This window comes from Dioscorea cayenensis, chromosome 1 (genome assembly GCF_009730915.1).
Source record: "Dioscorea cayenensis subsp. rotundata cultivar TDr96_F1 chromosome 1, TDr96_F1_v2_PseudoChromosome.rev07_lg8_w22 25.fasta, whole genome shotgun sequence".
NCBI classification, from domain to species: domain Eukaryota; kingdom Viridiplantae; phylum Streptophyta; class Magnoliopsida; order Dioscoreales; family Dioscoreaceae; genus Dioscorea; species Dioscorea cayenensis.
Genome location: NC_052471.1, coordinates 6241567 through 6256639, shown reverse-complemented (window position 1 = coordinate 6256639; position 15073 = coordinate 6241567). Strand labels below are relative to the sequence as shown.

The 15073-nt window shown below is 43.4% G+C and overlaps 2 non-coding genes across 2 annotated transcripts; one reads left to right on the top strand and one right to left on the bottom strand.

The window, feature by feature from the left end:
- The first annotated feature begins 1434 nt into the window (after positions 1 to 1434).
- On the top strand, positions 1435 to 1541 carry LOC120268019. The gene has a single exon (XR_005538695.1). It is a non-coding gene; the product is annotated as a small nucleolar RNA R71 (small nucleolar RNA).
- A 10123-nt stretch (positions 1542 to 11664) lies between these two features.
- On the bottom strand, positions 11665 to 11774 carry LOC120266922. Its single transcript, XR_005538323.1, has one exon. It is a non-coding gene; the product is annotated as a small nucleolar RNA R71 (small nucleolar RNA).
- Positions 11775 to 15073: the final 3299 nt, after the last annotated feature.

The following is a 15073-nucleotide window of genomic DNA, read 5'->3' as shown; positions in this document are numbered from 1 at the left end:
GAGGGGCATGCGAGAATCACAAGGTCGTTCACAGGGGTGAGTCCACGCTTCTTTGCCTTCTATGGATGAGCTCACAATACAAAACCACGGGCGTGTGTTAATTCCACATGCCCGTGTGTTTTCTCTGGATGCCTTAGTAAACTCTGTAGCCTTTGCAGAAAATTTCTGAACATGTTTACACACTCAGAGCCTGCCCTAATATGCAAACTATACCAGTGAGAAACATGATAGGTAGCTCAAAGGACTAAAACATCGTCAAGTTCACATGAAAACACAAGGTGAAATTACAAGTCCATGAGAAAATCATAGCAAAAGCATCTACAACTCAACACACCAACACTCAACAATTTATTCAAGCAAACACTAAACTACCAAATTAAGAAAACAGTAAACACTTGGGTTGTCTCCCAAGACTTGAGCATTTGAGTCAATGCCTCAACAATAGGAATATTGATCTGGGATTGTTTGAACAAACTCAGAAACTTCTTGTACTATTCATCCCCTTGGTCATTCTTCAATTTAGAGGGACAAGGGGTTCTTGGCTTTAAAGGTGGGGGTGTGACCTCCTTCTCTTTGCTTGCTCCCTTCTCATCCTCTATAACCTCGTGTGCGTGTTCATTGGGCTTCTCACTCGGAAGCTTACCCTCAACCTCCTGACCATTTCTCAAAGTGATCGCCTTCACATGCTCTCTAGGGTTGATCTCAGTGTTAGTCGGTAAGCTTCCTTGTGGCCTTTCCGATAAGGACTTCCCAATCTGCCCTACTTGATTTTTAAGATTATGCAAAGAGGCGGTGTGGTTGCAAAGTGTAGTGTTAACTGATTGGAACCTTGTAATAGATGATTGCAAAAACCTAGTTAAGGCCTTCTCCAAATCATTCATTTGGGTCTCCACACCTGAAACTCTGTTTTCCATGTTTGGGGCTTGCTATTGTTATTGGAAACTCGGTGGCCCCATGGCCTTTTGTGGACCTTGGTTACTCCACGAGAAATTGGGATGACTCTTCCAACCGGGATTGTAGGTGTTAATGTATGGGTATGCTTGATTCCTCATAGCATTACCTACAAAATTGACATTCTCAACCGAAGATGCATCACCAATAGAGATCGGTTAATCGCAGGGAGCATGTCCTCCACCACACCCGGTGCAAGTAGTCACCGCCGCCACTCTATTCGATGTTAGGAGATCTAACTTCTTACTCCATGATTCCACTTGAGCCGCCAATGAGGTTACTGCACCTATCTTATGGAGGCCAGCCACCTTTTTCTTCTTCCTAGCATTCCATTGGTAGCTGTTTAACCCCATTTCTTCAATTAGTTGACGGGCCTCACCGGGGGTCTTGCTACCTAAGGTACCTTATGCTGCCACATCCAAGAGTTGCCTTGTATTTGGATTTAAACCTTTGTAAAAGGTCTAAACAATTGTCCACTCTGGGAATCCATGTTGCGGCCACTTTCTCAGGAGCTCCTTGAACCTTTCTCACGTCTCAAATAGAGACTTCAATTCCAATTGTACAAAGGATGAGATCTCATTCCTAAACTTTGCAAATTTTTTGGGAGGGAAATAACGGGCAAGAAAAGCTACTACCATCTCTTCCCATGTTGTAATTGATGCTCTAGGTAATGAGTGTGGCCACTGCTTCACTATCCCTTTCAAGGAAAATAGGAAGGCCCTCAACTTGATGGTATCATCTGTTACCCCGTTTATCTTAAGCATGTCAAATACCTCAAGAAAGTTCTCTATATAACTGTTCGGATACTCATCGGCCAAACCATTAAACTGTGCGGATTGCTGTAATATGTGGATGAATGCTTGCTTCAGCTCGAAGTTATGAGCTGTAATTGGGGGACACACAATGCTCGATTGTGTCCCTAATACTAAAGGTCTGACATAATCGGATAAGGTCCACTGCTGCTCATTCTATTTTGCAATGTTTTCAGATTCTTCTACTTCCAAATCAGCTAGATTAGACAATTCTTGCACAGGTTCTTTCCATGTTCTTCTAAGTGTACGTCCAAGCTCGGGATCTCCTTCAATCAATATCGAAGGGTTCCCTCGGGTCATAACTTGGAGCTGCACCAAAAGAAAAAAAACAAAATAAGAACGATGATAGAAAAGAAGATATGAAATAGAATGAATGAATAGCTAAGAAAACAAAGCGCAAAGTATCTCTAAATGCCTACTCCTCGGCAACAGCGCCAAAACTTGACACGTCCGTAAATGCGTGTAAACAGCAAGTGTACGCGTATCGAACTAATAATCCTAGATGAGTGGGTATCGTACCGACAGAGAGTAGGGAATAAAGACACTTAAGTAGTTTCTTAACTAATGTGGAAGATGAATAGTGATAAGTGTGACAAAATATGAGATAATGAAAATAAAAGCAACAAGATAGAGAGCAACAAGATGGAGAAGGTAAGGTAATCGATAAAGATGGGGTACCAGGATATAGATCCGCCTAGGATAACCATTTCTAGTGCAAGAACCCTCTATTATACTTCCTAATTGATGCAACAATGAGTCGTGGAAATCCTTAATTACATGATCCCAAATCTAAGGTCAACCATGCCTAACTCTATACATGTCGCGGAGGAGAGATTGAATAACCTCTCAACCTCCCACTCGTATAGAATTACAATGAGCTCTAGGGATTCCAATTGATAAACCCTATTCCTATGTATCAACCTAACCCTTCGGTCCAGGTGGAAGATCCCTAGCCACAATAAAGCCGTAGGTGCTAAAATCACTTCAGCGATTCATTCAATTGCACTAGCAACTAAACCCCAGCGGAAGGTTATCCCTTAGCCCATTCACTCTACTATGGCCGCAAAGAACTCTTGGAATGTGGAAGTGGGATAGATCACACCGGAGGGGAAAGGGGAACTCCGCTACCTCTCGATTCACCCTGTCAACCCTCACCAATCTATCTTTGTCTAACTCTCATGGTGTGTCACTCACTCATAAGAGTTACCAACAAGAACTATCAACCTTAGTGTCACTCTAGGGGAGTATTCATATAATCAAGTCTCCAAGATTGGAACTCACAATAAACATCAATTAATTGAAAGCATAATAAAGAGATTCAATGAAATGAATACATCCTAGGATTCATAAATACCCAAGTACCCACTAGAGATTTAACACTCCATGGAGCTAGATATAATCAAAGAAATCGAATGTAAAAACAAATCATCCATAGAAAACCCCCTCATTAGTCATGGTGATGGTCTTGTGCAGAGTCCTCTACTCGTCACAAGGGTCCCTTTGTCCGGCCTAGGATACACCTCGCCGGATAGATGCGAACGAAAGCTCTCCCACTACCCTTCCTCCAAACGGCGCGCGATTTTTGGGCCGTAGAAGCTCTCCAAAGCCCTAGCCAATACCTCTAAAAACCCTAGCGGCCATCCTCTCTAAAGTTGGGGAAAAGATGGAGAAAAGAATGCTGAAATCAAGGCTGAAATCGGCTTTTAAAGGCCTGGAATCGGGCATCCACACGCCCATGTGGGAGCCCTTGTGGATTTTTCACACGGGCATGTGGAATTTCCACACGCCCGTGTGGATTCTTTATTTTCCTGTTTTCTCGGCCGGCTGTAAGCAGTGCTGTTGCAGTATTTTTGCTATAGTATTTTCTACAATTCCCAGCTACAATACCGGCCTGAAATACTCCCGAATCCATTGATAAGTGCTTGTGCGATATGAATGTGAAGCGTTCAGTCCTTATGATGAGCATTACTTTTCTCCAGTTTTTACACTAATATGTGTGTTTTTTTGTTTTTTTCATGCAGGTAGGGTTGTCAGGCCGAGTATGAAGGAAAGAAGCCAATGTGGATCGTAATGTACCGATCTTGCTAAGGTTCAAACGCGAAGATATAGGTCAAGTGTGAGATGCTAGAGTGTGTGCCAACCTCCTCATATTCTAGTTGGCACATCAATTTGGAGGGGAACAAGGGTAGTCACACTAGAGCATTCCGACTTATGCACATAGAATAAGAGCTCCACCAACTTGTCTATTATTAAATAACATGATCACACTGTAGCAGCACTGTTCACAGCCGGCCGAGAAATCAGGAATTTAGAGGATCCACACGGGCATGTGGAAATTATCCACGCCCGTGTGTAAATTCCACATGGGCGTGTCAAAAATCTACATGCCCGTGTAGTCGCCCGATTCTAGCCCTATTTAAAGCCGATTCAGCCCCGATTTCAGTATTTTTTTCTCCATATTTTCCCCAACTTGAGAGAGGGCTTCGGCTAGAGTTTTGACGGGTATTGGCTAAGGTTTTGGAGAGGTTCTATGGCTCTGACATCGTCATTTCTTAGGAAGAAGGTTGGTATGGAAGCTTCCGTCGAGGCGTATCCTATACAGGACGAGAGAATCCTTGGACGACGAGTAGAGGGCTTTCCATAAGACCATCGACATGACCATCGAGGGGGTTTCTTTATGGATTCATTGCTTTTACATTCTATGTCTTTGATTGTACTTAGCTCCATGGAGAGCTAAACCCCTAGTGGGTACTTGGGTATTTGTGAACCCTAAGATGTATTTGTTTTATTGAATCTCATTATTATGCTTTCAATTAATTGATGTTTATTGTGAGTTCCAACCTTGAATGCTTGATTGTATGAACATTTCCCCTAGAGTGAGACTAGGGTTGAGAGTTCTTGTTGGTAACCTTGTGATTAAGTGACACACCCCGAGCGTTAGACAAAGCTAGGTTGGAGAGGGTTGAGAGGGTGAGTCGAGAGATATAGGAGCGTCCCCTTTCCCCTCCGACGTGATAGATTCTACCTCTATTCCTCAAGTTCTTTGCAGCCATAATAGAGTGAATGGTCTAAGGGATGACCCTCCACTGGGGCTTAGTTACGCGTGCAACGGAGTGAAGCGTTGAGGTGATCTTAGTATCTAGGGCTTAATTGTGGTTAAGGACCTTCCACCTGGACCAAAGGGTTAGGTCTATAATTAGGACGAGATTTATCACTTGGAATCCCTAGAGCTCTTTGCAACTCTATTCGAGTGCGAGGTTGAGAGGTTATCTAATCTCTCCTCCGGGACAAGTATAGAGTTAGGCATAGTTGACCTTAGATTTGGGACTATGTGATTAAGGATTTCCATGACTCACCTTTGCATCGATTAGGAAGCATAATAGGGGTTCTTGCACTTGAAACAATTATCTTAGGCAGAGCATTATCCGAGTACCCCATCTTTATTGATTGCCTTACCTCCTCCTTTTCTCGTGCTCTCTTACTTGTTGTTTTTACTTTTGAGAATTGAATCATTTTCACACTTATCACTACTGACCTTTCACATAGCTAAGAATCGGATTAAGTATTTTTATTCCCTATTCCCCGTGGATTCGATACCCGCTCATCCAGGATTATTACTTCGACAAACCCGTACACTTGCGCGATATACGCAAGGGGACCTTGTCATTTATATTTTCATCGAGGTAATGCAAACGGGCACACATTTACATCATGGATCTCTTTTCTTCTTTAATAACAGACATGTTTGTGGACATCTTGTTCTATATGCACAAGTCAGAATGCTTGAATGTGACTGCAATTGTGCCCTCCAAATAGTTGTGCTAACTCGAGTATGAGGAGGTTGGCACACATTCTTGCATCTGGAACCCGACCTATGTCTTCGCATTTGAACCTTAGCAAAATTTTCTCCAAATTAGGGCATTACGACCCACATTAGCTTCTTTCTATCATAATCGGCCTCACAACCCTACCTGCATGAAAGTAACATAAATATACCCATATTAGCATTAAAACCAAAGAAAAGTAATGCTCAACAAAAGGAAAGAACACTTCATATTCTTATCGCTCGAGCACTTATCAATATTGCTTGGCAAGCTTGCCTGTGGTCTTTCCGATAAGGGCTTCGCAATTTGACCTACTTGATTTTCTAGGTTGTGTAATGAAGCGGTGTGGTTGCAAAGTATTTCCTCGACCGATTGGAACCCTGTATCTGATAATTGCACAAATCTAGTCAAGGCTTTCTCGAAGTCGTTTATTCAGGTTTCAAAGCCGGACACTCTATTGTCCATGTTTGGGGCTTGTTGTTGTTGGAAACCTGGTGGAGCCATGCCCTTTGGTTGTCCTTGGTTGCTCCACGAAAAGTTGGGATGATACTTCCAACCCTGATTGTAGGTGTTGCTATATGGATTACCTTGGTTCCTCATTGCATTACCGTCAAAGTCAACTTTCTCCACTAAAGATACATCACCAATAGAGATCAGGAAATTAGAGGAATCATGTCCTCCGCCACACCCGGTGCAAGTAGTCACGGCCGCCACTCTATTCAAAAAGTTAGAATGTCTAACTTCTTACTCAATAATTCCACTTTATGCTTTCGCCAATGAAGTGACTACATCTATTTCATGGAGCCTAGCCACCTTTTTCCTTTCCTACGCATTCCACTGATAACTGTTCATGGCCATGTCTTCTACTAACTGTTGGGCTTCTTCTGAGGTTTTACTCCCCATTATACCTCCTACGGCAGCATCTAGTAATTGCCTTGTACTCGGATTTAACCCATTATAGGAAGTTTGAATGATCATCCATTCGGGAAATCTTTGTTGTGGGCACCTCGCAAAAAGGTCCTTGAAATGCTCCCATGTGTCAAACAATGATTCCAATTCCATCTGCACGAACAAGGATATCTCATTGCATGAAGCGTGGCCAACTTTCCTGAGAGGGAAGTATCTAGCAAGAAAAGCTTCGACCATCTCATTCCAAGTCGTGATGGATGCTTTTGGCAAGGAATGAAGCCATTGCTTGGCTCTTCCATTTAGAGAAAATGGGAAAGCCCTCAAATCTAATTAGCATTATCCGATACATCGTTAATCTTCAAGATATCACAAACTTCCAAGAAGTTTTCTATGCCGCTGTTTGGATCCTCACTCGCACAAACCATTGAATCGCTACCGATGATCGAATCATCTGGATAAATGTTGGTTTCAGCTCAAAGTTCAAAGCAATAATCAGGGGTCACACAATGTTAGATTATGTCCCCAGTAATGATGGTCTGGCATAATCCGCTAATGTCTCTGCTGTTCATTTTGCTCAGACATGTTGCCAGATCCTTCAACTTTCACTCAGCCTAGATTTGATGGTTTCTTGCATGTGTTCTTTTCCATTTTTCTTCATAGTGTACATTTGAGTTCGAGATCTTCTTTTAATTAATATCGAAGGATTCCCTCGGGTCATAACCTGAGTCTAGTACTAAAAAGAAGAAGAACAAATCGTAACGATGATAGAAAAAGAAGATGTGAAATAGAATGAATGAACAAATAGCTTAGAAAACACAAAGGTAAAGTATCTCTAAACACCTACTCCCCCCAAGAACTAGGCCAAAAACTTGGCAATGCTCCTTGTGTATGTCCCGCAAGTGTACGGGTTTATCGCGTAATAGGCAAGAAAGAAATACTCTAAATTATTTCTAACCAAGTGCAAGATGAATAATGATTATGTTGATAAGATGAAATGTAATCAAGAATACAAGAAAGAAAAGCAGCAAGTAAGTGAGAGATAAGGCAATCGATATAAATGGGGGTACTAGGATATTGTTCCGCTTAGTACAATCGCTTTCAAGTGCAAAACCAACTATTATGTCTCCCTAACTTATGCATTAATAAGCCATGGAAATCCTTCAATACACGGTCCCAAATCTAAGGTCCACGGTGACTAACTCTATACCATTTCCTGGAGGAGAAATCGGATAATTTCAACCCTCTACCTAGATATAGACCTAACCCTTTGGTCCAGGTGAGAGGTCCCTAGTCGAATTAAGCCCTAGATGCTAAAAATCACTTCAACGCTTCACCCGTCTGCCTGCTACAACCAAGCTCTCAGCGGAAGGTCATCCCTCAGCCCATCTCACTCTACCACGACAGAAATAATTAAAGGAACTTGGAGGTAGTATAAATCACATCAAAGGGGAAAGTGATACGCTACCGACTCACCTTTTAACCTCTCCCAATCTAGCTTTGTCTAACCTTCATGGTGTGTCACTCATTCACAAGACTTACCAATATAAACTCTCAACCCTAGTGTCACTCTAAGTGAGGATTCATTCAATCAAACATTCAAGATTGAACTCAAATAAAACCATCAATTAATGAAAATATAATAGAAGGTTTAATGAAAAATACATCCTGTTGTTCACAAATCCAAGTACCCACTAGTTTAGCTCCATGGAGCCAGTTACAATCAATAATGCACTGAATGTAAAAAGAAATTAATCCATAGAAAAACCCCCTCGGAGTCATGATGATGGTCTTGCGGGAGAAGCCCCTGCCTCTTCCAGCAGTCTCTTGAACCGTCTAGGACACACCGTTGATCACAGATACATCGAAAGTCTCACAACCTTCTTCCAAGTGGAGTGCAATGTTGAAGCAAAACCTCCAAAACCCCATGAATACCTCCTCAGTCCCCTAGTCAGCAGCCCCCTTCCAGTTTGGGAGAAAGAATCGAAGAAAGAATGCTCGAAACTGGTCAACGCGGCCCTAGGTTGAAATCGGGCATCCACACGCCCCTTTGATTTGTCGCACGCGCGGGATTTTCGGATGACGTGGATAATTTCACACCGCTGTGGATTCCCCGAATTCCTTTTCGCCGCTATGAAAATTACCTACTACAATACTGCTAAATTGTTTGCCACAATACTCGCAATGCCGCCCGAAACATTCTCGACCATTTTTCATCGAAGTTAACATCAACGGCACATGTTTACGCCATAGATCGCTTTGCTTTTTCAATAATCGGCCCTCATTGGGGGAAAAATCTTACTATTAATGCACTGCCGGGATACCTGAATCGTACTGCGCCTTTGTGCCACTCCAAACCATTATGCTAGTCTTCAATACATGGAGGTTGGTACACATTCTCACATCTTGAACCCCGACTTATATGTTCTCTTTTCATTCTTCTCAAGATTTTCTCCAAATAGTGCATTCATGATCTACATTGGTTTCTTTAATGATCGACTTTCATTAACTTATATGCATGAAACTAACACAAATGCACAAGTATTATCCATAAAATCTAATAAACGTAATGCTTTATTATAGAAGAACATTATTATTTCTATCCCACAAGCACTTATAAGTGCTTGTGCGATATGAATGCGAAGTGTTCATTCCTTATGTTGAGCATTACTTTTCTCGGGTTTTTTTACACTAATAGGTGTGTTTTTTTATGTTACTTTTTATGCAGTAGGGTTGTGAGGCCGAGCATGAAGGAAATAGGCCAATGTGGATCATAATGCACCTATTTTTTGGAGGAAATCTTGCTAAGGTTCAAACGCGAAGACTTAGGTCAGGTGAGATGCTAGAGTATGTGCGAACCTCCTCGTGATTCGAAAGTGAGCACATCCATTTGAGGGGCACAAAGGCAACACACACTCGAGCATTTTCGACTTATGCACATAAGAACAAGAGCTCCACCAACATGTATATCAATGAAGAAGCAAGTGATTCACGATATAAACGCAGCCCGCTTATGCTACTCCCGATGAAAAATATGGAATTGAGAAGTTATTCGTGTCTAAGATCGTAGTAGAGTAATGCAAAGAACATTGTAGCATGCACCGCATCAAAGACTGCTCACCGCCGCCGAGAAATCGAGAAATGAGAATCCACACTGGGCGTGGAAATTATCCACGCCCTGTGGAAATTCCGCACAGGCGCTGCAGCCTCCCACGCCGTGGAGTAGCCCGATTCCAAACCCTATTTAAAGTCGATTCAGCCCCGATTTTGGTATTCTTTTCTCCATCTTTTCCCCAATTTGAGAGAGGGCTTCGGCTAGAGTTTTGAGGGGTATTGGCTAGGATTTTTGGAGAGGTTCTACGACTCCGACATAGCACGTCATTTGGAAGAAGGTTATTGGAAGAGCTGCTAGCATCGATCCCGGCGAGGTGTATCCTAGGTCGGATTAAAGCATCCCTTGTGACGAGTAGAGACTCTCCACAAGACCATCGACTACGATCATCAAGGGGGTTTCTTTATGGATTCATTGCTTTTTACATTCGATTTCTTTTGATTGTACTTAGCTCCATGGAGAGCTAAACCCTAGTGGGTACTTGGGTGATTGTGAACTCTAGGATGTATTCGCTTCTTTGAACTTCTTTATTATGCTTTCAATAAATTGATGTTTATTGTGAGTTCCAACCTTGAATGCTTGATCGTATGAACATTTCCTCTAGAGTGACACTAGGGTTGAGAGTTCTTGTAGGTAACCTCGTGGAGTGAGTGACACACCACCCGAGCTGCTAGACAAAAGCTAGGTTGGAGAGGGTTGAGAGGGTGAGCTCGAGAGGTACAGAGCGTCCCACTTTCCCTCCCGACGTGATAGATTCTACCTCCGCTCGAGTTCTTTGTGGCTATAGTAGAGTGAATGATCTAAGGATAAATCTCTGGGCTTACTGCGCAGTGCAACGGAGTGAAGCTGCTGAGGGATCTTAGTATCTAGGGCTTAATTGTGGTTAGGGACATTCCGCCTGGACGAAAGGGTTAGGTCTATAATTAGGAAGAGATTTATCACCTGGAATCCCTAGAGCTCATTGCAACTTTATTTTGAGTGCGAGGTTGAGAGGTTATTTAATCTCTCCTCCGGGACATGAATAGAGTTAGTATAGTTGACCTTAGATTTGGGACTATGTATATAAGGATTTCCACGACTTACCATTGCATTAATTAGGAAGCATAATAGAGAGTTCTTGCACTTGAAACGATTATCCTAGGTGAAGCATCATCCGAGTACCCCATCTTTATCGATTGCCTTACCTCCTCCTTACTTTTTACTCTTTACTTGTTGCTTTTTAATTGTTGAGAATTGAATCATTGTCACACTTATCATTGTTGATATTCCACATAGCTAAGAATCGACTAAGTGTCTTTACTCCCCTACTCCCTCGAGGATTCGATACCCGTCACCCGGATTATTACTCGATAAACCCGCACTTCATGGATATACGCAAGGATCTTGTCAAGTTTTTTGGCGCGTTACGATCCGGCATTTAGAGATACTTTGCACTTTGTTTTCTTAGCTATTTCACCACACATTCTAATTCCTATCTTCTTATTCTATCATCGATCTGATTGTCTTTTTTTCTTTCTTTTGGTGCAGCTCTGTTATGACCCGAGGGAATCCATCAATATTGATTGAAGGAGACCCCGAGCTTGAACGTACACTTAGAAGAAAAAGTGGAAAGAACCTCGGTAAGAACAACATAATCCAAATTGATTTGGAAGTAGAAGGATCTCGAAAAACATGGCGTAATCAAAAATGAGCAACAACGAACACTCTCCGATTATGCTGCATCTTCAGGTTGGGACACAATTGAGTATTGTGCGCCCCCAATTACAAATGTAACTTTGAGCTAAAGCCGGCATTCATCCATATGTTTTAGTAGTCCGCACAATTCAACAGTTTCGACGATGAGGATCCAAACAGTAACAGAGAGAGCTTCCTCGAGGTGTGCAACATGCTAAAGATAAATGGTGTGACGGATGATGCCATCAAATTGAGAGCCTTCCCATTTTCCTTAAAGGGGAGAGCAAAGCAGTGGCTACACTCATTACCTAGAGCATCAATCACTATATGGGAGGAGATGGTAGAAGCTTTTCTAGCCCGTTATTTTCTTCCGGGGAAATCAGCAAAGCTTAGGAATGAGATCTCATCCTTTGTGCAGTTGGAATTGGAGTCTCTATTTGAGACATGGGAAAGGCTCAAGGAACTCCCAAACGAAAAGTGTCCGCAACATGGATTCTCGGAGTGATGATTGTTCAAACCTTCTCGCAATGGTTTGAACCCGAGTACGTAAGGCAACTCTTGGATGCGGGCGTGTAGGAGGTAGCTTAGGTAGCAAGATCCCCGATCAGTGCTGCACAATTGATTGAGGAAATGGGGTTAAATAGCTACCATGGGAACGCTAGGGAGAAGAAAAAGTGGCCGGGTCTCCATGAAATTGATTCTAGAATCTCATTGGACGCCCAAGTGGAGAGTTTGAGTAAGAAGCTAGATCTTATAGCTTCAATAGAGTGCGGCCATGACCAATTGCACAGAGTTGTGGTGGAGGACATGCTCCTCCGGCTGCTCAAACGTCATTGGTGATGTTTCTTCGCTGAGAACGCTAACTTTGTAGGTAATGGCATGAGACCTCAAGGGAATCCATACAAGAACACCTACAATTCAAAGTTGGAAGAATCATCCCAATTTTTCATGGAGTAATCAAGGACCACGAAGATTTATGGGGCCATCAGGTTTCCAACAACAACAACAAGCTCCCTCAAGTGGAAAACCAGACTTCAGTGCTTGGAAACCCGAATGACGTGATTTGGAGAAGCACTTGGCTAGATTTGTTCAATCGGCAAATACAAGGTTTGAATTAGTCGAGGCTACACTCCCCGCAATCACACCGCCTCCTTGCACAACCCTTGAAAAATCAGGTGGGGCAAATTGCAAGTCTCTCCCGAAAGGCCACATGGAAGTTTACTAAGCAACACGGAAACCAATTCTAGAGAATATGTGAAGGCGATCACTTTGAGAAGTGGTCGTGGAGGTTGAAAGGAGGCTTCCGAGTGAAAAGCCGAAAGAACATGAACCCGAGGTTGTAGAGGTTGAGGACGAGTAAACAATGCGAAAAGAGGTGCACCTCCACCATTCAAGCCAAGAATCCTCTTACCCTCTTGATCGAACAAACGACCAAGGGATGAATGGGCCAAGAAGTTCCTCGAGTCTATTCAAGCAACTCCACATCATTATTCCTTTGTATAGGCATTGCTCAAATGCCTCAAGTACGTGAAGTTCCCCGAAAGCACCTATCGACCAACAAAAGGAAATTGGAGGAGAGTGCTTCAAGGAAAGTTAGATGCTTCATGCTCCAGTGTTTTGCAAAAAGAACATGCCGAACAAGAAGAAAGACCCGGAAGCTTCATCATTCCGTAACATCGGCAACTTAGGTGAGGAAATGGCATTGCGTATCTCGAGGCAAGTATCAATGTCATGCCATATACTTTCTTTTCAAAAGCTAGGCTTAGGAGAGTCTAGGGCCTACTCGCATGACTTGACAATTGGCGGACTGAACGGCACGACATCCCGAGAAGTCATCATTGAAGACGTGCTTGTCAAGGTGGACAAGTACATTTTCCGGTTGACTTTGTAGTGCTAGATGTCAATGAGGATGCGGATGTACCCTTGATACTTGGGAGACCGCTTTGCGGACTCCACAGCATTGATTAACATGGACGCACGGAGAGCTCACATTGAGAGTTGGAGATGACAAGCTCACATACCGCTTTGTCGAAGCTACATGCGGCATTCTCTTGATTTCGAGGACACTTTATACTTTCTAGACACTACCGATGAGCTTGTTGATGAATATGTGCACGAAAATGTTCAACCCGGATCCATATAAAGGTTTGTTCGACCAAGATGAAAGCAATAAAGAAGTAATGATGCTTTGGTTCGATCGAGAAGAAACATCTACCCCTGGGATCTTGAAGACGGTGTTCGAAAATGAAGAGGGTCTCGAGATGCTGATCGAAAAACGCCTCCAAGACCGTTGGAGACGACATGAGCTAAGGAAGTTCGACGCTAACCATTGCTAGGTGATCCAAGCTCGAGAGAGTACACCCTACCCTCAAGAGACTTTTGCTCATCATGCTTTCAAGCCATGGGTAAGAGGGTAATCTTCATTTATGGACCCCGTGAGGGTGAGAAAGATACGCTGCTTAGTGACGCTAAACAAGCGCTTCTTAGGAGGCAACCCAAGTGTTTATTGTTCTCGCACCTTTTAGTTTAGTTTTGCTTTTCAAGGAATAAACCGTTAGGTGTTGTCTGCTTTCAATTTTTAAGTGCTTAGCTGCTCACCGTTGTCTGTGGGTTTTTTAAAAGAACTCATTGTGTGTTTTGTTGAGAGTTGGCAAAGTTTGGTCGTTGACTTCTATTTCGTGTTTTTATCTCGGTAAATTTTGCATAATATAGTAGGCTCGAGGTGTAAAACATGTTCGTAATAGTCTCGCAGAGCCTCGTAGGTTTTTCTAAGTCATCCGAGAAAACACATCGGGCGGTGGAATTTCCACGCGCCCGTGGGTGTATACCGCGAGCTCATCCGAGAGAAGGCACAGGGGCATGCGGCCGCCCATCGAACCCACCATGCAATCCGAGCGGATGCCTGCGGGTACTTCCACACGGGCGGTAAACCCCGCAGAGTTGGGCGATTTTCCCGAGCACACAAGGGCGTGGACTCGCCTGGGTGACCTTGTGAACCTCACATCGGCGTGGTACTTGCCAGCCCCATGCAACTCTCAGTGGTGTTCCCTCCATCTCGAGAAAAACACAGGCTGTGGCCGCGCTACGCGTGAGTTGAGCATGGGAATGTCCACGCCTGTGGAGAATTTCCGCACGCGCGGTAAGACTTGGATATTTTTCTGGATGTCCATGGAAGCTCGCTGTGGCGCATCCGCCTCTTGTAGTCGGGCGCATGGGCGGTACTTCCCGGCACGCCCATGTGAGAGCAGCCGAGTCAAAGGAGCGTCTTCCGAGAAAGCACAGGATGTGTGTACGGCCCCGTGGCGCCTCGAGCGAGGCACACTCGGGCGTGACTACACTTTCCACACGCCTGGGAATACATGTAGTTCCAAGAGACATGATTTTCTCCTTAAAACCTTGTGATCCGCCTCATTCTTCATCTCTAGTAGCCGGAAAATGGTTCCCCTATCATTTTTCCGACCCTTCATCGCTTTGAGAGGAATTTTCTTCGTAAATCTTGCGTAATTTTAGAAGTTTTCATATTCATCTCTTCGGTAACCTTTTTATCCTCTTTTCTTCACCAATTATGGTTTTTCGACGGATTGAATACTTTTTAAATGTGAATTTTCATGCATGATGGATGTAGTAAGCATTTAGAAGTGGTTTTAAATTGAATTGTTAAGATTTGTTGGCCACCCGTGGAGCTTCATCGCCACGATCCACACGGCAGTGTGGTAATTTCCACAAGTCTCGTGAATCAAGCAGATATATGCTTCCTCGTATACTGATTGTCTTCTTTGCACTACGCATATAGC